Genomic DNA, 21907 nt, shown 5'->3' on the forward strand with positions numbered 1-21907 from the left:
CTTGCTGCAAGGGAGGAGTCCAGTGGACACTTTGCAAAGGATGGTTCTGACCAAGGACGGCTGCGTCTGAATCTGCAGGCCATCTACGGTCCGGCCTTCAGGAGATCCTTGCCCCCAAGGGAGTGCAAGAGGCAATCCCTTTCCAAAGAAGTGCAACCGTGCTAATAACTAGCTCAGGCAGGAGTGCGCGCCACCCCTCTTCCTTGCTGGCTTTAGAAAAGAGCATTAGAGGGAGTTCCTACTGTTGCTCAGTGGAAACGAATCCGACTAGTATCCATGAGGACTCAGGTTCAATCCCTGGCCTCACTCAGTGGGTTAAGGATCCGGTGTTGCTGTGGCTGTGGTGTAAGCCGGCAGCTGTAGCTCTGATTCGACCCCTAGGCCTGGGAACCTCCATATGCCGAGGGTGTGGGCCTAAAAATAAATAAATAAATAAATAAAATGAATAAAAAAGGGCATTAGCGTGAAATGAAACAATGCACACAAGCTGCAGGCCACACAGTGAATGAGGACTGACTCATCTCATGCTCAGAAGCATCGGGTTTCTGTTCAATGTCAAGCTGTCTCAGACAGGACATTCTGAAAACGCAAGTGATGAGACAACCTCATTAAAAACTTGTTAACTATGAAGTTTGGAAAACACGTTTCCAAAGTTGCTGCTTCATCCTGACCTGTGGCCAGAGGGGAGCAACCAGTGGGTAGCTTCACAGGAGGGGACGGTCACACCTGGCTGCCCAGGACAAACTCCATGTTTGGGACAGCAAGCACACTCAAAGCATCCACAGGTCACTGGCTAGAAAGGAAGTTTCTAGAAACATTTCAGGCACACGGAGGGGGATCACTCAGAGGTGAGGACACACATAACAAGGCTCCCAATTTGCAGACCAGGAACGTGAAGCGTCAGCTGGTCCAGCCCACTCCTAGCCCCCTCGCTTCCTACACGGCAAGGTCCCTGGGCTCATCTCTCTTCTATCCCCCAAAGCCAGGGAGAGCCCTGCTGGGTAACATCCCCGCCCCCCGCAACACACACACACACACACACACACACACACACACACACACACACACACACACACTCCTGCATGGAACCCGTTACTGGTGAATTAAAGTCCTCTCAGTCTTCAGTGGGGAACAACCTACTGCCTTGCTGGGGGTATGCACCCCCAGGAGTTGCAAAGACTCCCCCCGGGGTAACAGCTGGCACCTGGCTGGCAGCACAGCCTGTGGACCATATCTTCCCAGGCCAAAGGGACCCACAAAAGTTACTGCTCCCCGGTGAGGGTGGAGCTGGGCCTGGCTTCCTGGAGGAGTCTGACAAGCTCAGCCACGCTTCTTTCCTCAGACTCAGCATTCCCACAAGTTCACAGGATGCCAGCCCAGGAAGGTTTATCTCCACATCACTTCAACGAAAGCAAAAATGTATCATCTACATGTATACGCATCAGGAACTGGCTAAATAAATAATATCACAGCAAGCTCCGCAGGCAATGCAAACCATCAGATCAATGCTGAAGACAACAGACTATTAAAGGCAAAGTAGAGATGATCAAACAGCACTTAAAGGTGAGCTTATTCATGTTAAGAAAAAACAGCCACAAAAGCTCATGCCCAGAAGAGTGTAGGCACCACAGCTCTACTGGAGACGACTCTGTGATCCCACGTGGGGCGGCACTATCTGCCTTTGCGGGCGAGCTCTCTGGGGCCAAGCACACCTGACCTTGGAGCCTGGGGCATCAGGCAGACTGCCTATGAACCACCTGTTTGGTGGGGCGGGGGCACAGGTGCATGCTCAGTTCTGGGCAGGCAACTCTCAAGTATGTTTAAATATTTTCTTTGGACTTTTCTACATCCTCTAGTTTTTTTACATTAGGAAATGCATTTTTCGGTATTTTTCTTACAAAACAATAATGTCATTTCCAAACGACAGCAGTTCCTCCAGATTCTCTTTTTACCCCAGGCCACCTCACAGCAAAGAGGAAGGTGGCCCTGAGTGCCCCCAGGAGCGCAGTTCTGCCATCCTCAGTCCAGTACCTCCGGCCATCAGCCAAGCCAGACTCTGCATTTCCAAGTCCCCAACACCGCAAATCTCATCTGCTGGTGTCACACCTCACTCACCTCCACATCTGTGCCATTCTGCCCCATCAAGTTGGACCCACCCATTTACCCCCAAAAGGGTCATAAATGAGTCTGGGTGATGGGCCTAGCTGCCCAGGTTTGAGCTCTGGGTCCCTTTAGCAGCTGTGTGACCCCAGGCCAGCTACTTAACCCCCTGGCCCCTAAAATTCTGAGCTGTAAGGCGGAGCTGGCCTTAAAAGGAACCTGTGTCATTTATAACACCACTCGGCATGATGGATGATAACCACTAATGTTAGAAATGATGTTAAAATCTACCACGAAACGGCCCAGGGCCATTTGCTAAGCCTTTAATGAGACCATCACATTGTAGTGGCCTAATCCTGCTTAAGGCAGAGCCTTCAAAAACCAACTCTGGGAGTTCCCATTGTGGCTCAGCAGAAACGAATCTGACTAGGATCCATGAGGATGAAGGTTCAATCCCTGGCCTTGCTCAGTGCGTTAAGGATCCAGTGTTGCCACGGACTATGGTATGGGTTGCAGACGTGGCTCGGATCTGGCATTGCTGTGGCTGTGGTGCAGGCCGGCAGCTGCAGCTCCAATTCGACCCCTAGCCTGGGAACCTCCATAAGCAGTGGTTGCAGCCCTAAAAAGACCAAAAACAAAAATACCCCCCCCCAATTCTGCCAAGTTTCACAGTTTGCTCTTTCTATAAGGACTTCTCCCCAAAGAAACTGATCAGAGGGGGAAAGAGCTTTGTCCTGGCTATCTGAGGAAATCCACCTCTTTCTTCTATGCAACTCCAAGCTCTGGTCTTGGCCTGTGACTCTCACCTCCTGTCCTAAAAGATGTCACCCTGCAGGGTGGCACCTGCTTACCTGAGGACACCTTGGGACAGGCGCTGCTGATATGAACAACTGACTCATGCAGGGACCTAACATTCACACTTCACAGCAAAAAGAGGAAGACCTGTGGATGGGAGGAGGACACGGAGAGGCATCCCCTGGCCCTGCTGGCACACCGAACACTCCCAAGGGACTGCACTGCCCACCCCACAGTCCTGCCACTCTGCGCTCCAGGCCACCCCCATTGCCTCCTGTGCCCCAGGGGTGAGGCCCACACGGGGACAGCAGGAGCAGTGCCCACAGCTGCCAGCCACCTGAGACTCCAGCATTCAATGGGGAATCACTTCATTGATTTAACTCTAAGACATTCAGTCACTGGGGGGAGTCAGCTGGGGCACCCAGTGAGAATGCTGCCTCTCAGAGAGTATCCATCAAACGGCCCTCCCCAGTCTTGGATGAGGCTGCCACTGGATCATCAGAGTTTCAAGTGGTTGGAGTAGGGACGTCTGAAGAGATGGAGAGCCATCAAGGTCCACGATGGGAGGGGGCGCTGGCCCAGGGTCGTCCCCAACAGCCAGGTGCAGGGCCTCCCCAGGCTGGCCATGCACAGCTTCTGCCACTGCTCGGTGTCTCCATCCTCCACCCCCATTCATGGAGGCCAAGGTCATGCCAGCTCAGTGGGAGACAGACCCAACCCACAGCCCTGCACCCACAACACCTGCTGTCCAGGGAGAAGAAAGCCCTGACCAATGGTCACAGGAGGACTCAGGTGCAAGTGCCTATGGGCTCATCACAAACAGGACAGAATCAGGGGGCAGGACCAACAGAGTGTGGTCAGTGCCGAGGAAGCCAGCAGGTCAGCAAGTGTCCAACTGGGGAAGTTTGGTGAATTCAAGGGTCAGTGGGCCAATGCATAAGCTAAACCGTGTCTCAGGTGCAGACACCCAGGAGGCCTGTGACAGGGCTGGGACTGGGAGCATGGGGATAGTGGAACTCTGCCCCTGAAACCAGAGGCTGCCCCAAGGAGAGGGCAGGTGACTGGGCCTCTGCTCAGGAAGGCTCCAGGCTCTGCATGCTCTTCTGGCCTCATCCACACCACCCCCAGTCCTGTTGGTGGTGCATGTCCAGAGCCCACGGCCACTCGCCTGGCCCTGAATGCATGAGCACCCCACACAGAGCACATGCTGGGTCAGGTCTCTGAGGCAGGAAGGGATGCTGGACGGGGGAGAGGCCTGGCCAGCACGGCCGAGCCAATGCTGAAACTCCATCTCAGTGCAGCTGGGGTCAGGGCAGAGCCCAGGCACCCTTCCTGCTCCCCCTACCTGTACCCCAAGACCTGCCCCTTCCCAGACCAGCAGGACTTCCAGGCCCTCTCTAGCTGCTCTCTGTAGCGCCTGCGGTCTAGAAGGTGGTAGGCAGAGCTCCATCCCAGGCCAGCAGAAGCAGCAGCGAGGTCCTGTGGGCACATTCTCAGCTCCCCGCAGCCCCGCGAGTTTGCCCAGTTTGCCCCTGTGTAAACCCTCCAGGTGACTGTTAGCTGAAGTTGGAATCCATAGTCTGGATGATGCAGTTTCACATTGGATTGATGCTTTCTTTGTTGCTCAGTCATGGTTTCATTTATCTTGTCTCCGTATGTGGTTCTGAAGCTCTTCTGAGCACAAAACCACTTCTTAAGGGACCTATGTTGGTCTCCTATGGCTGCTATAACAAATTACCGCAAACCTGGTGGCTTAAAACAGCATAAATTTATGGCGTTCCCGACGTGGCAAAGTGAAAACAAATCCGACTAGGAACCCTGAGATTGCAGGTTCTATCCCTGGCCTCACTCAGTGGGTTAAGGATCCGGCATTGCAGTGAGCTGTGGCGTAGCTCACAGATGCAGCTTGGATCCTGCCTTGCTGTGGCTGTGGTGTAGACTGGTGGCTACAGCTCCGATTAAACCCCTAGCTTGGGAACCTCCATATGCCGCAGGTGTGGTCCTAAAAAGCAAAAAAACAAACAAACAACAACAACAAAAAACCCACCCAAACAAACAGCATAAATTTATTACCCCAACAGTTCTGGAGGTCATAAGTCTGCCTGCCATAGGACTGACTGGGCTAAAATCCAAGAGTTGGCAGAGTTCCTTCCAGAGGCTCTAGGGAGAACTGCCACCTTGCCTTCTCCTGCTTCCAGAGCCCTCTCCTGCATTCCTTGGCTCACCGCTCATTCCTCTACCTGAAAGCGAGGAAAGAGGGACAGGCCAAAGAGACCACTCTGGCATAAGGATCACTTTGAGCTGAAGGTAACTGAGAATAGCAGCTTCAAGAGGAGCTCCTGCCCTCCGCCACTTGCCTAAAAGCAGAACATAAATCTCTCTGCAAAAGTGAACCCGAGATAGCGCTGACTCTGCATAATGCACCTTACTGAACACCCTTTATCAACCATAGGCTTCCGAGCCACCTTCTCACAACTGACTGTCCCCTGAGCCCAGCCCCCCTCGCCTTTGTCCTGTCACTTCACAATGTATTGCCCTTTGTTAAAATGATACATCAGCCCCAAGCCTAATGGTGTCTTTGGGTTATTCTTTTATGTGAAGCCCCTGTGCATGTAACAATATTAAATTATGTATGCCTTTTCCTCTGTGAATCTCTCGTCAATTTAATTCACAGGCTCCACTTCCAGAACCTAAGAAAGTAGAGGAAGTTTTTCCGTCCCTATGCCAGCACCACAGCATCTTCTTTCCTCTCTGCCCTCCTGACTCCAGCTAGGACCCTTAGGACACACAGGGTCTATGCAGATAAACTGGAATAATCTCCCTATCCCAACACCCTCAACTTAATCACACCTGCAAAGTCCCTTTAACAGGTAAGGGAACCAGCATATTTGCAGGTTCCAGGGATTAGACTGTGAGCATCTTTAGGGACCGTTACTCTGGCTCCTGCAGCCTCAGAGCGGACCTCACTGTTATTGGGGAATGTGGCCGCATATGTGGGCACAACTCCTGATTTTTTTTTTTCCTGGAAAAAATTAGATTTTTAGGTGGTCTCCCAACTTCTTGATGCTGAAAAGAAATTAAGATGTAATTGTTTAACCCTGGAAGTTCATACAAAACTTGTGTCTTCTGAGGGCTGAGAAAGCCGGCCTGAGAGCTCAGAGTCCACCTAGGGCTGCGTGGGGCGGCCAGAGGGGAGGCCGCCACTCCTGCACATTCTCCATGAGGACAGACCCTGGGAGATGCCGAGACACAGAAATCCGTGCTAGGAAACATCAGAAAGAGGGCGATCGTAAAGTAGTGTTGATTTTTTAAGAATGCTGGTTGAATGGAAATGCAAATGACTGTTAATAGGAACTGGAAAATAACAAGAAGGAAACCACACATTCCAAGGCAATCTGCTTGATGAGTAATTCAGATGCAAATTTTACCCTAATTTTGGAGGGATTACAAGCACCCCCATTCACAGCCCTATTCCTATGTTAATTCTAATCTCAGAGCCCCCCCCCCCCCCACTGTTCCCAGTCTGGGCACTTTCCCGCCACTGTCTCTTTTTTATGAGGCCTCCAAGCACTGGTGGCTTTTCCAAGCCACCACGGTGGCATTTCTGGTGTGTTTCTGGCCCTCTCCCTGGACCAGCTCCCCGGGACAGCACCCGCCCTAGTTTTTTTGCTTTCGCACGCTTCAGTCCTACTGGATACGGGGCCCGGGGTGCACCTCACTTTCCAAAACTGCGTTTGAAGGAAAACCCTGGACAGCAGCCACACCTGCTTCTTAACGCAGAACCATCAGGACCTAGGACCAGGTCCACCCATGCTCCACCTGCTGCCTGCCTTGGTGTCTGTGGCCTTGATGCACTTCTTACTGAGCAGATGTGACAGGGAGAAACCAAGAGATCTAAGCAACCCTAATTACAAAGGGAGGCAGTCAAGGCCCCCAGCCCCCTGTCTACCTCTGCTGTGACATGTCCACAGGGACCTGAATCAGCTGCCCAGGGACAGGACCCAGGAGCAGCCCCAGGCCCAAAGAGCACCTGCCCGCATCACAGACTCAGCCCCAGACACGTGCTGACCTGCCAGATGGACAGATGGACTTCTCATAGACATACTCCTCCAGTCTTTGAGGCAGTGATGGGTCACTCAGGGTCTAGTCACTCAGTTACAGGGATCGGAGGCTTGCCTGATTACTCAGCCAGTCCCCACTCAGACTGAGCTGTGAGAACCAAAAACCCATCTGCACGAACGACAAGACAATTCTGGGATGCACTCGGCCCCACTGTCCACATTTCCCCATGGATGAAATGGGGGCAATCGTACGTCAACCCAGTTACTTAGAGGATTAAACGAGGTCACTGTTGTCAAGCCCTAAGAACCAAAAAAAGCAAACTCTGGTTTTTATGTATTCTTCTACTCAGAAACTTACAGAGCCTTTTTGGATTTTTCTAGTAGAAAATAACAAATCACACCATCTGGCAAAAAAGAAGAGAAAAAAGAAAACGCTGGCTCCTTGGCAGCAAACCCTAATGAGCCAAGGCCCCACTGCCCGGCCCCGCTGGCCTCACCTCTCCTGGGGCTGAACGCGCTGGCTGGCTCCCTGGCCCCGCACTGGCCACAGGGAAGACGGCGCTCAGGATGCAGTCTGGCTCAGCCAACGCCTCCTCACAGGGAGCTGGCTGCCCAGGGCGACTGTCCTGACACCACGGCGTCTCTGGTTGCAGCCTAGGTGGGGCCACGGAGACAGGCCACAGGCAGCTGGGCCCACTGGGGCCACGACAAGGGGCCGTTCAGCAGCAGGACAAGGCCCCCACAGTGAGCCTGCCTCGGGCCGTGGAACACGCTTGCCCCATTCTTGTCCCTTTCAATGGCCAGCTGTGTGCAATGTGGGTCCGATTGTTCTCCTGGGTGGCTCACTCAGGGGTGCAGGCAGGGCCGGCCCAGGCCGAGGCAGGAGGAAGGAGCTTCCATCCCGGGGAGAAAGGCGCCTTAGAGCCCATTGGGGAAAGGGGTGGGGTGCTGCCAAGGGTGGGCCCCTGGGTGCCCGAGGATCATGCAGGCCAGGCCATGTGCTCACCAGGGGCCTCGGGGTAAGGCTGGGAGCTGCCCCTCTTCCAGGCTCTCTTGTAGGGCTCTGGGCAAGCTCCTTAGTCTCTCGAGTGTCAGTGTCCAGCCTTGAAAACTGGGACAGTGGAGACATCTGGTTGGGCGCTGGCCATGCGGTGGTGGTAAGGTGAGGATGGCACACAGCCCCCTGCACCAGCCCAAAGGCCAACACAGGAAGAATGCTGGCAAGGTGTCACCTCGTCTGCCTCCTGACTGCTACCCAGCAGGATGTCCTTCTGCAAGTGGGCCTAAAACCCAGGGACAACCACAAAGTCTGTGAAGGGTGGCTGGGCGGGGTTCCCTAAGTGCAGCCCTGGCTGTCCCCACCACCCTGCAGGGCCTGGAAGGGGGCACAGCGTGGGGATGGTGATGCCCACACCTGGTTGTGAACCAGCATGAAGAGGTGACACATGCTGCAGTTCCACCTCCCATACGTGGCCTCCGACCCATAACCACCCTCAACAGGGAGCAGGCCTGCAGCTCTACGGCTGCCACGAGCCGTTCCATGCTCCACGACGGGAGGACATGGGCCTGGCACGCAGCAGTGCCTGGTGATGCTGGGTGCTGACCTACTTGTGCCACCCACGACAGGCACGGGCTCCTGATGTCTGCCTCTGGTCACGGCGGTCCCCAGGATGGAGGCCTGGCTAACATGTCCAGCACTAAGGAAGCTGGGATGAGACGTGGGCAGACACAGGGTGACTGCTGCACACACTGGGTGCCCAAGCCTTGGTCATACACTGGACCGGGACCTGTTACACCCATTGGACAGACAGAGCTACACTATACAAGAGGCCCACACCCTGTCCTGGCAGGACAGAAACTTGCTTGGTTCCAGACCTCAACTCTAAACTCCCTTAAACCCAGCCACCAAGGTCCAGATCCATCCCACACGCTGAGACAAACAGCACACAGGCAGCTGCCAGCACGATGGCCCCTTCTAACCGGATGGTTCCTAACGATCCGCCAGGGCAGGGGAGGGGTCACCTGTGCTGATACAGCGAGACAGTGACAAGAAGCGATGCTGCCGACCCTGCAGGGAGCGGCCCCTCCTGAACCCAGGCACCTCTCACCTTCCTCCCCTCAGAGCCTTTGGCGACAAGGCCCTGAGCATCAGACCTGGAGACAAGTCACAGGAGAGGCAGGATGGTCACGGCTGATGCTCCGGTGGGCTCGGTGGGAATGTCACACCCTGGGATGGCTTGGGGAAGACTTTCAGAGCCTCCCAGGGCCTTGTGGCGACTCTCATCAGAAATCCAAGAAGGCACGCTTGACGATCTGGCAGATGGAGCCAGGTGACTGTGACTCAGCTAGTGACAGAGCTGGGCTCATGAAATTAGAGAAAACCTAAATCCATCCCATCATGAGTTCAAAGTGGCTCCAGTCAAACCAGCATTATGAAAACACTTTATTCTGTCACTCATGAGAGACAAGGATGTTTCTAGATTTAAAGATACATTGAGGCAATGAGCTGAAGTATTCTTCATACTCATTGACTAGAATTATATATAATTCACGTATTTTAAGACATTTAGAAGGTCTAAAATATGCCTTATAGTTTTAGGATATTTTCATAAGACTTATAATACATGAGCTAACCATTTTCAAGAACAGTTTCTTTGAATCCTTTAAGGTCTAATTGCTGAGAGTCGAAACCACTCTGGTCTGAAAATTGTCTATGAAGGTAATTAACTCTGAAGGCAATTTTCTTAAAGTGCCAGTAATCTTTTTTTTTTTTCTTTCCCCCTAGGGCCGCACCCGCAGCATATGGAGGTTCCCCGGCTAGGGGTCGAATCGGAGCTGTAGCTGCTGGCCTACGCCACAGCCACAGCAACTCGGGATCCGAGCCGCGTCCGCGACCAACATCACAGCTCACGGCAACACTGGATCCCCAACCCACTGAGCGAGGCCAGGGAATCTAACCCACAACCTCATGGTTCCCAGTTGGATTTGTTAACCATTGAGAAAGCAGCAGTAATCTTATATGAAACATCCATGGGGAACCACACTTCCTCAGTGATAAAAGATTTTACAAAGAAATCAAGGTACCAAACAGAAGCTAAGGATTTCAAACAGTAGCTTTCACCATCCACAAATAATGAGAGGCAAAATTCAATTTCGCTTCCATCGAAAAGGCGCTCCTCTGATCTGCACTAGCTCAACAGACTGATCTCAAGATCTCTGCAGCCCGCCCAGACCTCAGGCCCCAAATGCACTGATTGATAGGTCAATTCGATTTATGGTAAAAAGCAAAAGAGGTGTCTATGTTTAAAAACCTACTTACAGGTACTTGTACCTTGGCCAAAAGTCAGCAAAGAACCCACTGCACAAATTTTGGTCAAATGAAAACCAACTGACACATGCTCAATCTCACCACATTGCAGCATCAATTTTAAGCATCAGGGACACACAGCATAATAATTCTGCTGTCATCATATGGCCTTGGTCACTGCTGCCAAGCACCAGCCAGGGTGTGGAAAAGTGCCAGGGACAGACTGGCCTGCTTTCAGTCTCACCCAGCCCAGCCCAGTAGTCCAGCCCTCCCTCTGGCCTGACCCTCATCGTGTTGGCCACTTGGGACACGGGGCTTCTCTCCTACGGCCCCCTCACCTGCACATGGCTGTTCCCAGGTACGCTGACCCCTTTGGCCCTGGCCTCTGCTCGGGCACCTTGCACCCATCAGCCATCCAGGGCATCCTCTGCACCCTTCAAATGCAGCCTGGCCCCCTCTGGGTAACATGCTCCAGATCTCCCGGAAAAAAGGAGGTGTGATGGAAAGACCATCAAGGGCGCTCTCAGGGGGTCTACACAATGGACAGACTGCCCTGGGGACTCTCAGAAGTATGCGTGATGGACAGGCCATGGTCCACTTGGAGGAAACACGAGTTTCCAGGCAGGGAACCCAAAGGTCCCACCACATCAGGGCCACAGCCAGAAGAGAGATGTGGTCAGAGTGCTGATTCCGAAAGGGCGACCCTGGGCTCTGACCACCGAGCCTGGGGCCAGGCTATGTCAGGGTGTCCTGGCCATGAGAAGGGTGAAGGGAGCCCAGAGGCAGCGGGAGAAAGAAGGCACCCCCCAAGTGGGGGCTCCTTCTTGGGGCTGTAGGGACCCCCAATGCCCAGCCCCCAGCTGCCATCCTGGCTACTGCCTGCATGCACGACCCCAGGTCCCTCGCACCACTTCACCTCCACACCGGATCAATGCTTTCTGTTTCCTTCCTACCTGGGCCTGCACTAAAATTCCATTAAACAGTGGCCTCTGATCAGCAATGCAGGTCAGGCTCAACCACAAGGATGAAGGCCTGGGGGCTGGTGGGAGGGCGGGCACCTCATGCGGGCAGGGAGGAGGGGGATGTGCGGGCACTGGCAGTGCCTCCCAGAGCTCTTGTCCCACAGTTGTTTATTTTTCTTATTCTTTGCTTTTTAGGCTGCACCCAAGGCATATGGACATTCCCAGGCTAGGGGTCGAGTCAGAGCTACAGCTGCCAGCCACAGCCACAGCCACACAATGCAGGATCTGAGCTGTGTCAATGACCTAACACCACAGCTCACGGCAATGCCGGATCCTTAACTCACTGATCGAGGCCAGGGATGGAACCCACATCCTTATGGATACTGGTCAGGTTCATAACCCACTGAGCCATAAGGGGAGCTCCATCCCACAGCTGTTTCAACGTTTCTCTTCCCCAGTGCACATGCAATTCAATGTGCACATGCCTAAAGCGTGCAGGTAAGGACTTGCCAACCGCCACATGTGAGGCTGGTAAGTCCTGTGTTACTAACGCCCCCTCCCCAGCCAGGGCACCGGAAGCACGTCTCAGGTCCTTCTCATCCCTGCTGGCCACAGCCTCTGGGCCCTGACTAGGTCTACTACCCCTATCCCTGTGTGGCCTGGGTCATGGTCAGAGCCAGAGCAACGGGAGGGGCTCCGTGGGATGGATGCCGAGGGCTGCCCAGGGCTCACCCATGGCCCCACTGATGCAGAAGGAGGGGCTTCACGCGTTCAAGCTTCCCAGTGTCTCTTAAATGCAAACAGCTCTGCAAAGAACACTGAGCTTCTTGTTGGGTCACAGCAGCACAGGAAGAAGTATAAGGAACTGGCCAGCTTCTGGGTGCCTGCAAAACCTCAGAGGAGTGGGTGCTTGCAGCAAGGATGGGCAGGCGCCAGCACGATCTGAAACATCAGAAGCTGCCTGGAAATACAGTCCAAGGTAAAATTTGCAAAGACGGGATTTTCACTTCTGCAGGTGCCCAAGAGCTGACAGAGAATCTGCACCTCACAGCTTCCCTGCCTGAGCTCTGGTGTCAAAACCTACTCGTGGGGGTTCCCATGCATGCAGGCCTGGAGGCGATCAGCACTAGTACTGCTTGGCTAGGCTGTGGTCCTCGGCCCGCCCTCCTCACCCCTCCCCAGTAAGGAAGCAAGCCAGACAAGTGGGCACAGACCCTGGGGCAGCACTGGAACCTGGTTCACATGCACCAGGCAAATAGCTATGCCACCGTGTGCCGGGACCATCCACAAACTCCGAGGACAGCCGAGCATAAGCAGCCAACACTGCGTCTAGAAAACCCGAGTCACCCAGGAGGAACACGCGTAACAGCTGCAGACGCCACTCCTGCAGCAGCGCCAGCTGCTCCCCACCCCCACCTTCCTTTCCGAGGGGTCTGCTCCTCATCCTCCTCCCACATGGAGGCTCCTGGGTCACCTTCTGGGGATTGCAGAGTAGACATGCGCGGTCCAGTTGTTCCTGCACAGTCTCTAGCCACTGTGGAGGATAAATGAGGCTGCCCCAAAAAGTGTGTCTTGGACCCCACCCACCCATAACTGCCAGGCCATGCATGGGCAGCTGCCAAAGGAGGACTTTCACAGGGCACAGAGGGACAGGACAGCCCTGGGCCCGTAGCACCGACATCTACCCCACCCACTCCACCCCCTCCTCCGCAGAGCCCAGCTTCCTTATGTGAGTCTGCTGTCAGTCCTGTGCGGGCTCAGGTGCATGCAGCTCAAGGCACACCTCCACCTGCAGTGTGGGTGGGGCTGGGGCCACAAGAAGGTAAGCACAGGCCCTGACCTCACCAGGCTCCCAGTGTGGGTGGGACAGTGCATCCTGGACAGCACAGAGGGAGTCTGAACACAAAGGGCATTTAGGGGACACAGAGGACATCTGGGGGACACAAGGGGCATTTGGGGACACAGGGTGCTGCTGCCCAGAGTCAGGGCCCAGGTGTGAGCTCCTGAAGGCAGCCGTCAGACATGGGGTACCTGGGGAATTCACACACTCCAAGGGCACAAGCCCCCACCATGTACACGCACGCCCCACCACGTGCAGAGTAACTGCACCCACACCCAGCAAAAACCCACGCCATGGCAAGTCCCCAACATGACAGCAGAGCCAGTGCAACGGGTTCTCCTGTCACTCCACCCATAATAAACTTGTTTTCTGTTTAGAGCCTATTTCTTAGACTCTATCTCACTTGTTTAACAGTGTTTCCAAATTCTGCACACACAGAGGGGTGATTTTACGCAGCCTGAGGGACTCTGGGTCCTCTTCTACCCGGCCCTCCCTCCAACCTCCACCACACCTTTCTGCCCACTGCCCCTGGCAGCACAGCCCTCATGCGCCCACCCAGGTCTTCATCTGCCCAGGAGCCAGGAGACACTCGTGACATGGACACTCAGTCATGAGTGTGTGTATACACACACACAGTCCTATAATGTCTCATCACACAGAGCCTAGCAATGCGGGGCGGGGGGGAGGGGGTCCTTCACCAGCTGCTGAAACACATTCTACATACAGCAGCCACCAATGCAATGCTGGCTCGTGGTAGACAAACAGGCCAGTGAGAGGCAAAGGAGAATCCCTGACAGGAACCAGTTTACAGGAGACTAACGTACCACAGAGTGGGAGTTCAATTCACTGGTCAAAGGATGAATTATTAAATAATGAGGGCTGGCACACTGGAAGGAAAGCAAATTGGACTCCCTCTCTCCCAGGCACCTTGCTCCAGGTTCTGCAAAAGCGTGCAATGCTGCTCCAGAGCAGAATCTGTACACCAAACAACGGAACGCCTGCCAGCTCAGGAGACAGCCTGTGGAGCCTTCCTAACAAACCCGGGTGCCCAGAAGCTGTAAAAGCAAAGGGAGACATGCTCAACTGTGCAGTGATTTCATCTTGATGACAAGCGACACTTTAATAAATTTAACTGGCAAACCACAGAACTGGAAATACATGTCTACAAGGCGGAAGAGAATTGTCAACATCTCTAACAAGTCAACAGCCCCTACCAATGGGCGCAGGAAGGAGACACACCCCGAGAGAAACATGGGCAAAGAACACAAATGGGCGAGTCACAGACGCGTGGGATCTCTGAGCACAAACTCACCAGATGCAAGGGTACACCCGTCGAGTAACAAAGCTGCAGCTCTGCGGCCCCTCTCTGACCAACAAAGTCAGAGAGGCCACTCCTGCCAAGAGAACGTGCGGGAGCAGGCCAGGCACTTGTCCCCACATGGACCAGGGACAGGACGGACTGCTAGATCTTTTTGGAAAGTGATCTGGCATCATCTATAAAACAAAGAGACACACACCCTGACCCAGCAGGGCCACTCCCTGAAATCCACACCTGAATCACAGCCGCACGCATGTGGCCAGGGTATTTACGGTAGCGCTGTTTACACTGGCTGTGTTCCTTTTCTGTGGCAGCTCTGATAAATGACCATAAGCTGGGAGGCTCAGAACAACAGGAAATCTAACCTCTCCTGGTTCTTTCTGTAGGCCTGGAGTTTGCAGTGTCACTGGGCTGAAAGCGAGGTGTCAGCAGGGCCACGCTCCCTCTGGGGCTCTAGGGGAGAGGTCTTCCTTGCTCCTTCCAGCTTCTGGTGGCTTCTGGCCTTCCTTGGTTTGTGGCCACTGTATTAGTCAGCGTCCCCAGAGAAACAAAATCAATAGGATGTGTATATACAGAGAAAGTGATTTATTAGAATGAATCAGATCACATGACCATGGAGGTGGCCAAGCTTTGAGATCTGCAGTCAGCAAGCTGGACCCAGAAGAGCTGATGGTGCAAGTTCCACCTCTAGTCCAAATCTCGAAGGACTGATGCCCCAGCTCAAAGACAGCCAGGCTGAGGTGGGGATTCAGGTCCTCGACTGATTGGACGAGGCCCACCCACGTGGGGAGGGTAATCTGCTTTACTCCACCTACACTGTCAAAGGCTAATCTCACCCCGACACACCCAGAATCAGGTCTGACCAAGTGTCTGGGCACTGCTGGCACAGCCAAGCTGACACAGCCATCAGGCCATCACGCCCACATCACTCTATCTCTGCTTCCATCTTCACGTCACCTTCTCCTCGTGTCTTTCACATCTCCCCTGCCTCCCTTTCAAAAGAACACTTGTGATGGCATCTAGAGCCCATCAGATAACCCAGGATCATCTCCCCATGCGAGATTCTTTTTTTTTTTTTTTGTCTTTTTGCTATTTCTTTGGGCCGCCCCTGCGGCATATGGAGGTTCCCAGGCTAGGGGTTGAATCGGAGCTGTAGCCGCCAGCCTACGCCAGAGCCACAGCAACGCGGGATCCGAGCCGCGTCTGCAACCTACACCACAGCTCACGGCAACGCCGGATCGTTAACCCACTGAGCAAGGGCAGGGACCGAACCCGCAACCTCATGGTTCCTAGTCGGACTCGTTAACCACTGCGCCACGACGGGAACTCCCCCATGTGAGATTCTTAAATGCATCACACCTGCAAAGATCCCATTTCTCGAAAAGGTAACACTCAGAGGTTCCAGGGATTAGAATGTGACTTCTTGGGGGGCTATTCCTCATCTTATGACAAAAGACCAAAACCCCAATCCTGGCACTTGAGTGAGTGGTTCTGATTAGGGCCTGGTCCAGGTTCAGAATGAACACAGACTAGTCAGTAAATAACCCACATCCCCACCACCAACATGGATAAGAAAACAAAGATGCATGATCTTGTCTCCATAATGAACCCAACAGGGCCTCTCTCAGGTTCTAGTGAGGACACTTTGCCGCCCCCAGAAGTCTCCTGCAAAAATGAGTATCCTCTTTGGCTCAAAGGCCTGGGCCATTCGAGACCCTGAAGAGCTGTGCTTTTCTTTTCTTCTTTTTGTCTTTTAGGGCCACACCGGTGGCATATGGAAGTTCCTGGGCTAGGGGTTGAATCAGAGCTGTAGCCACCAGCCTTCACCAGAGCCACAGCAATGCCGGGATCTGAGCCACGTCTGCGACCTACACTACAGCTCATGGCAACGCTGGATCCTTAACTCACTGAGCGAGGTCGAGGATCGAACTCGTGTCCTCATGGATGCTAGTTGGATTCGTTAACTACTGAGCCACGACGGGAACTCCGAGCTGTGCTTTTCTAATGAGGCAGCCAGGCGAAGCAATTGAAGGCATGAAGGGTGTCCATGTGAGCCTCCCGTAGAAGGAGAGGGCCTCCTTCCTAAACCCACCTCCCGCTCCCCCAACCACACTGTGCAGAGTCCTAAAGCCCAGCCATGCCAGGGGCAGGGGCCCCTGCCACACCTTCACCCCTGCCTCCAGACACCATGGAGCCCCGCCACTCAGAGCACACGGAGGGGCTCAGCTGGGCAAGACACATCCCCATCCGCTGCCTACATCCTCCCTTCCCTTGCAGCCACCTGTACAAGCCTCCCATCAGGGCCAGCTCACCCCATGGACCCATCCCTGTGTCCTGCATAGACCAGCTTCATCTGACGGATGCACGTTCCTGGGAAGTCCCTAGGCCAGGTGGCTTGGTCTCTGGGAAAACTTGGTGCTGAGCTCTGGCCAGCTCCTACCCCTCAGGGCCACCCCATGGACACCTCCCTGATGTAGGCTCCCAGGGCCTCCTCCCCTCCAATCTTCAGGTGTCCCCAGACCACACTCCCCATCTCCCAAGGTCAGGCTGCCTCCTAGGAGACCTGGTGGAGCTGGCCTATAGATGGAGCCTCCATCCTCACTCAGCTGAACCCTCAGCGCATCCTCCGCCCCCACCCATTCCAAATCCAAACCAGCAGCAAGTCCCCTTGGCTCCACCTCCAAACAAATGCCAAATCGGACCATCCTCCACTCCCACTGCTGCATTATGGTCCAAGCCACACCACCCTCTGGGTCACCTCACAGTATCCTAACGAGTGCCTGGTTCTGTCCTCCGGGTCCATTCTCCCCAGAGGCCTGCAGTCCTGTCCAAACCCTTGGCTCCCAAGGCTCCCATCTCAGTAGCCCTGAGCCTCGATAAGCTCACCATCAACCGACCTCTTCTCTCACCTGCCCCTCAACACCTGAGGCATGCTCCTGCCTCAGGGCCTTTGCAGTTGCTGTTCCCTCTGCCTGGAATGCTCCCCCCAAACCCAGGCCCAGCGCCTATCTTTTCTCAACCAACTGCCCCATCTCTGTGGGGCCCTCTGGGTACCCTTTTTCGCTTGATGACTCTTCTTCACACCCATATCCCCTCACCCCCTCTCATATCTGATCCACTTTATGGTCCATCTTCCCCAACACTAGAAAGCTTTCTACACCATGGAAGGCCTGGTGCCTAGAGCATGCCGGGTGCAGTTCAGGATTCAGTACATTGCTGGGGTCACCCATACCTTCCCACACCCATGCCCTCCTGATGCGGGAGTGGGGCTGCCCTGGGGGATCACAGCTCCACCCATGCACCACACATGGAACCCCCAGGCCTGTGCATGCCCTGAAAACGTGTCGGACACACCAGAAAGTCATTTACTGAAAGGCTCGTTTCATTGGCTTCAACTGTGCGTATGACAGCATCACCACATGCCCACTCTTTTCGGAGAAAAACAGGCCTTTGTGGGATATAAATAGCCCAGCCAGATGTGGGAAGGCCCGCGGCGCCCTCCCAGAACTAGAGCCACGTGCCCCACAGCTGCTCAAATGGCAGACCCCATTCAGCAGCTCATTGGCAGGGGCTCCCAGGGGTGGCAGAAGGTTACATGGTGGTCCCTCCTCCCATCAGATCAAAGACAGGAGTTCATCAAAGTCACCACTGCCAGGCAGGCTCAGGGGGCCAACCAGCATGCACGGGACGCATCGCACGTCTCCTTATCCAGAGACCCGGAGACGGAAACCCAGACAACAGGGAGCCCAGATAACAGGGCGTTGGGAAAAATGGGGAGCTAGGATAGTCTTTCAAGGGACCAGTGTGCTTGCTGAAGCCGAGGGCTGGCTCCCTGAGCAGAAGAAATGAAGCCTGACCACATACCCAGTTCTTGTATGAGGACCGGCAGGCTTCTGTAACTGTGTACAGAAACGCAAAAACAAGAGCACTCAGAGCTAGCTGGCTACAAGGCATTCTCAAAGTCTCACCGTAGGCTGGACCTTGACAGAAGAGGGAACTCAAATGCAGGGGGCCAGAGAAGAGGTTACAGCTGTGCCTCCCACAGACACACCAGGCAGGCCACACACGTGAGTCACATGTGTGACTTCAGATAGGCCCACAAGTCACACTGGGAAAGTAAAAACAGGAGTTCCCGTTGTGGCTCAGTGGTTAATGAATCCGACTAGGAACCATGAGGTTGTGGGTTCGATCCCTGGCCTTGCTCAGTGGGTTACTGATCCGGCGTTGCTGTGAGCTGTGGTGTAAGTCACAGATGCGGCTCGGATCCCGTGTTGCTGTGACTCTGGCGTAGGCTGGTGGCTCCAGCTCCGATTCGACCCCTAGTCTGGGAACTTCCCTATGCCGCAGAAGTGGCTCTAGAAATGGCAAAAAGACAAAATAAAAAAATTAAAAAAACAAACAGGTGAAGTTAGTTTCAATAATGTATTTTACTTTGCCCAATATATATCCAATGCACACTTGCGTCAATACATAATTAATACAGAGTCGTGGACAGGATTTCCCACGGTCACGCAGAATATATTCTATATTCTGGGCCTGGGTCCCCACAGCCTGCCGTGTATTTATGCTGCAGTGCCACTTGGCTCTGAGGGGCCACAGGTGGAGTGCTCCTTGACCCATGCAGTGTCAGCCATGGCACTGGACAGCGCAGGTCCAGGTGTGGCTGAAGGTGTTAAAACTTCTGTTCACTGTAAATGGACCCCACAAGATCAGAGCTGAGAAACACCTGTGGAGAGACGTCCTGACGCAGCCCTCTGCCCACCGTGGTCCTGGCTTCTTGGAGCCCTTTCCTCAGCAGGACGGACAGAGCACCAAGACACACAGGTGGCCACTCACCAGAGACTGACCAGGGCCAGCCTCCTAGCGGGCGGCACACAGACCCTCCATCCTGTGATGGCAGCTTTTGGACATAGCTCTGCGCATGCCTCCTTTTGGGTGACCCGCTGCTCCCGTGATATAATCTGTACTGTCAGCCTTGAGGTGACACGTTCGGGCTGATCCCATGCATGGGTCAGCCTTAGACTCAAGTTAGTCATGTGTAGTTTTCACATGAATGAGTCAAGAACGTTCAGTCTCTCGGGTCCAGCCTCAAAAGCTAGAAGCTCTGACCACTCACTATGAGTTAGAGCAGCACCCACAGGACCCTGGATGCCCTGGGGGGATGGTCCTGGGAACCTGTCCAGGTGGCAACTCATAGGGCTGCGGCCTGAGGACCAGAGACCCTCCGTGGCCTTGTGACACACACGGAAGTGATTAACTCCCATTCCAGGGTCACTTAATTATTATTTTTTTAGGGCCGCAGTCGAGGCATATGGAGGTTTCCAGGCTAAGGGGGGCAAACCAGAGCTGCAGCTGCCAGCCTATGCGGCAGCCACAAAAACGCCAGATCAGAGCCACGTCTAAGATCTACACCACAGCTCATGGCAACGCCGGATCCCCAACCCACTGAGCAAGGCCAGGGATCGAACCTGCATCCTCATGGATGCTAGCTGGGCTCGCTAACCACTGAGCCACGACAGGAGCTCCCAGCGTTGCTTAATTACATCGACAGTCACCCACTCGCGGCTCTGCAAGACCCAGAGTACCACTTGCTAAAACAAAGCACATCTCCTGTGGACAGACGCCCTACCTCAGACCCGGGGAGCCCCTGGGGGCCACCTGGGTATCCACGCAGCACGCACACGGCACGCCTGACCAGAGTAAGACCGTGGAACAGTTAACGATCAGGCAGCACCAAAACAAAACAGAATAATTCAATGCCTCCACTCAAGTTCTCACCACAAGCAGGACCTCAGGTTATGAGCATTTGAGTCTAAGAGGAAAAAAAAAAATCACAGGTGAGACATAAAACTGTACTCCCAGACATGACCCTTTCCTGGGAGGCTGCAGAGCCCCCCAAGGCCACTCCTGTCCTAGGCTTCAGGGAGGCTCACAGATGGACGCCAGCCCTGAGGGAGGCACCCCAGGACCCCTGACCACCCTGCACCTGGAAGCCACGCCTCCTAGACCACCTGGTGCCTGTTCTTCCCAGAGAACACAGCCCCCAAGGTCAGCTCCTCAGAGAGGCTGACCTTGGTTCCCAGCAGGCCCCCAGGACTTTTACCACAGAGATGGACGGGGCCCCTGCGGAAAGACATACACACTCCATCCTCAAACAAAGAACCCACCAGCACAGCGTTTCCTTAGGAACCACTTCAACCTGGCAGAGCTGATCCCTGAAACTGTTTTCTTCATTCCAAAAAAGATTCTAGAACTGGGAGTTCCCGTCGTGGCTCAGTGGTTAACGAATCGGACTAGGAACTGTGAGGTTGCAGGTTCGATCCCTGGCCTTGCTCAGTGGGTTAAGGATCCGGCGTTGCCATGAGCTGTGGTGTAGGTCACAGATGCGGCTCAGATCCTGCGTTGCTGTGGCTCTGGTGTAGGCTGGCGGCTACAGCTCCGATTCAACCCCTAGACTGGGAACCTCCATATGCCACGGGAGCGGCACTAGAAAAGGCAAAAAGACAAAAAAAAAAAAGATTCTAGAACTGTTTAAATCTTCCTGAGCCTTTCCTTTTCCATTATCTTTGGGAAGCTGACTATTCATAATGGGAAGGGGAAAGCCATGGGGAGATTCCATCAGGGGTGGGGGTGGGGCAGTTTCCAGGGCAGGGGGGTCAGGGCAGGACCAGGAGTGTGGGGTCAAACACTGACGGCTCCCTCTGAGAACAATTCAGTCAGTAGGACGGGCATCTGAGAAGATGCAGTATCGACATGTCCCATGTACACACTGAAAATAAAAGTCACCCATGGAAATGCCCTCCAACTCGTGCACGTCTGCACAGACTTTTAATCCAGGTCTCTCTCTGTGACATGCACAGACGTCCAAAGGCCTGAAGTGGCCATGTTGCCCCCAGCGCGGGGTGTGATGGACGAGGCTGGCACCTAATGTTCCCACCACCCTTCAGCAGTGCCATGTCCAGAGCTGCCCACGGGGCTCCTAGCCACTTGGTTAGCTCTTCTGGAAGCTTGCTCTTAGGCTGCTGGCCCCCAGCCCAAATGAACAGAATGGCTCCTTCGGCAGCCCTGCTCTCCCCCAGCTCAATCAGAGCAAGTAACGGTGACAAAAACTCAAGAAGAGCCCAAGGCAGTCAATGAACTGAAGTTGTCCACCCCCCAACCCAGGGCTACAGCTGGGTGTCAAAGCCTCAAACCAGTCTAGGTCTGACCCCAGGGTTCAAGACTGGAGGTCCAAGGTGGCTGAGCCCCAGTGGGAGCAGCATCAAAGGTGGCAATGAGGGAAAGCTAGGAAGCTTTGGGCTGGCCTTCATGCTCATGCTGGGAGGCGAGCTCATTCTGCAGCGCCCCCCCCCCCCCACTCCAGGAAACTGGTGCTGACCACGGACACCCCCACCCCGGGGCCCGCATCCCCAGCATGGCCTCGAGCAGCCCTTCTCTCGCCCAGCTTCTGCAGCCGATCCCAGATGGCCTGTGAGCCCTCGAGCAGAACCGCCTGAGCTTGCCGACACGCCAGCTTTCCTCCTC

General features: G+C 54.4%; 1 protein-coding gene across 24 annotated transcripts in view; it reads right to left on the reverse strand.

The window, feature by feature from the left end:
• The window catches only part of SEMA4D (semaphorin 4D), a 121401-nt gene that overhangs the window by 57260 nt on the left and 42234 nt on the right, over positions 1–21907 (reverse strand). For 6 of the 24 annotated variants that reach the window (XR_014826371.1, XR_014826370.1, XM_021073818.2 and 3 more), the window contains exon 1: positions 7454–7582. The exons of 15 other annotated variants lie outside the window; for them this stretch is intronic. The gene's annotated coding sequence lies outside the window, so the exon portion shown is untranslated. Of the gene's footprint in view, positions 1–7453; positions 7583–9064; positions 9141–14377; positions 14645–14748; positions 14905–20012; positions 20196–21907 lie in introns of those variants that run through there. 3 more of the 24 variants (XM_084994480.1, XM_084994481.1, XM_084994479.1) reach the window with 3 other exon arrangements.

This window comes from Sus scrofa, chromosome 14 (assembly GCF_054392235.1).
Source record: "Sus scrofa isolate SSC_HxYL_T2T_F1_AM1 chromosome 14, Sscrofa_HxYL_maternal_Yorkshire_Landrace_v2.0, whole genome shotgun sequence".
Classification (NCBI taxonomy): Eukaryota; Metazoa; Chordata; class Mammalia; order Artiodactyla; family Suidae; genus Sus; species Sus scrofa.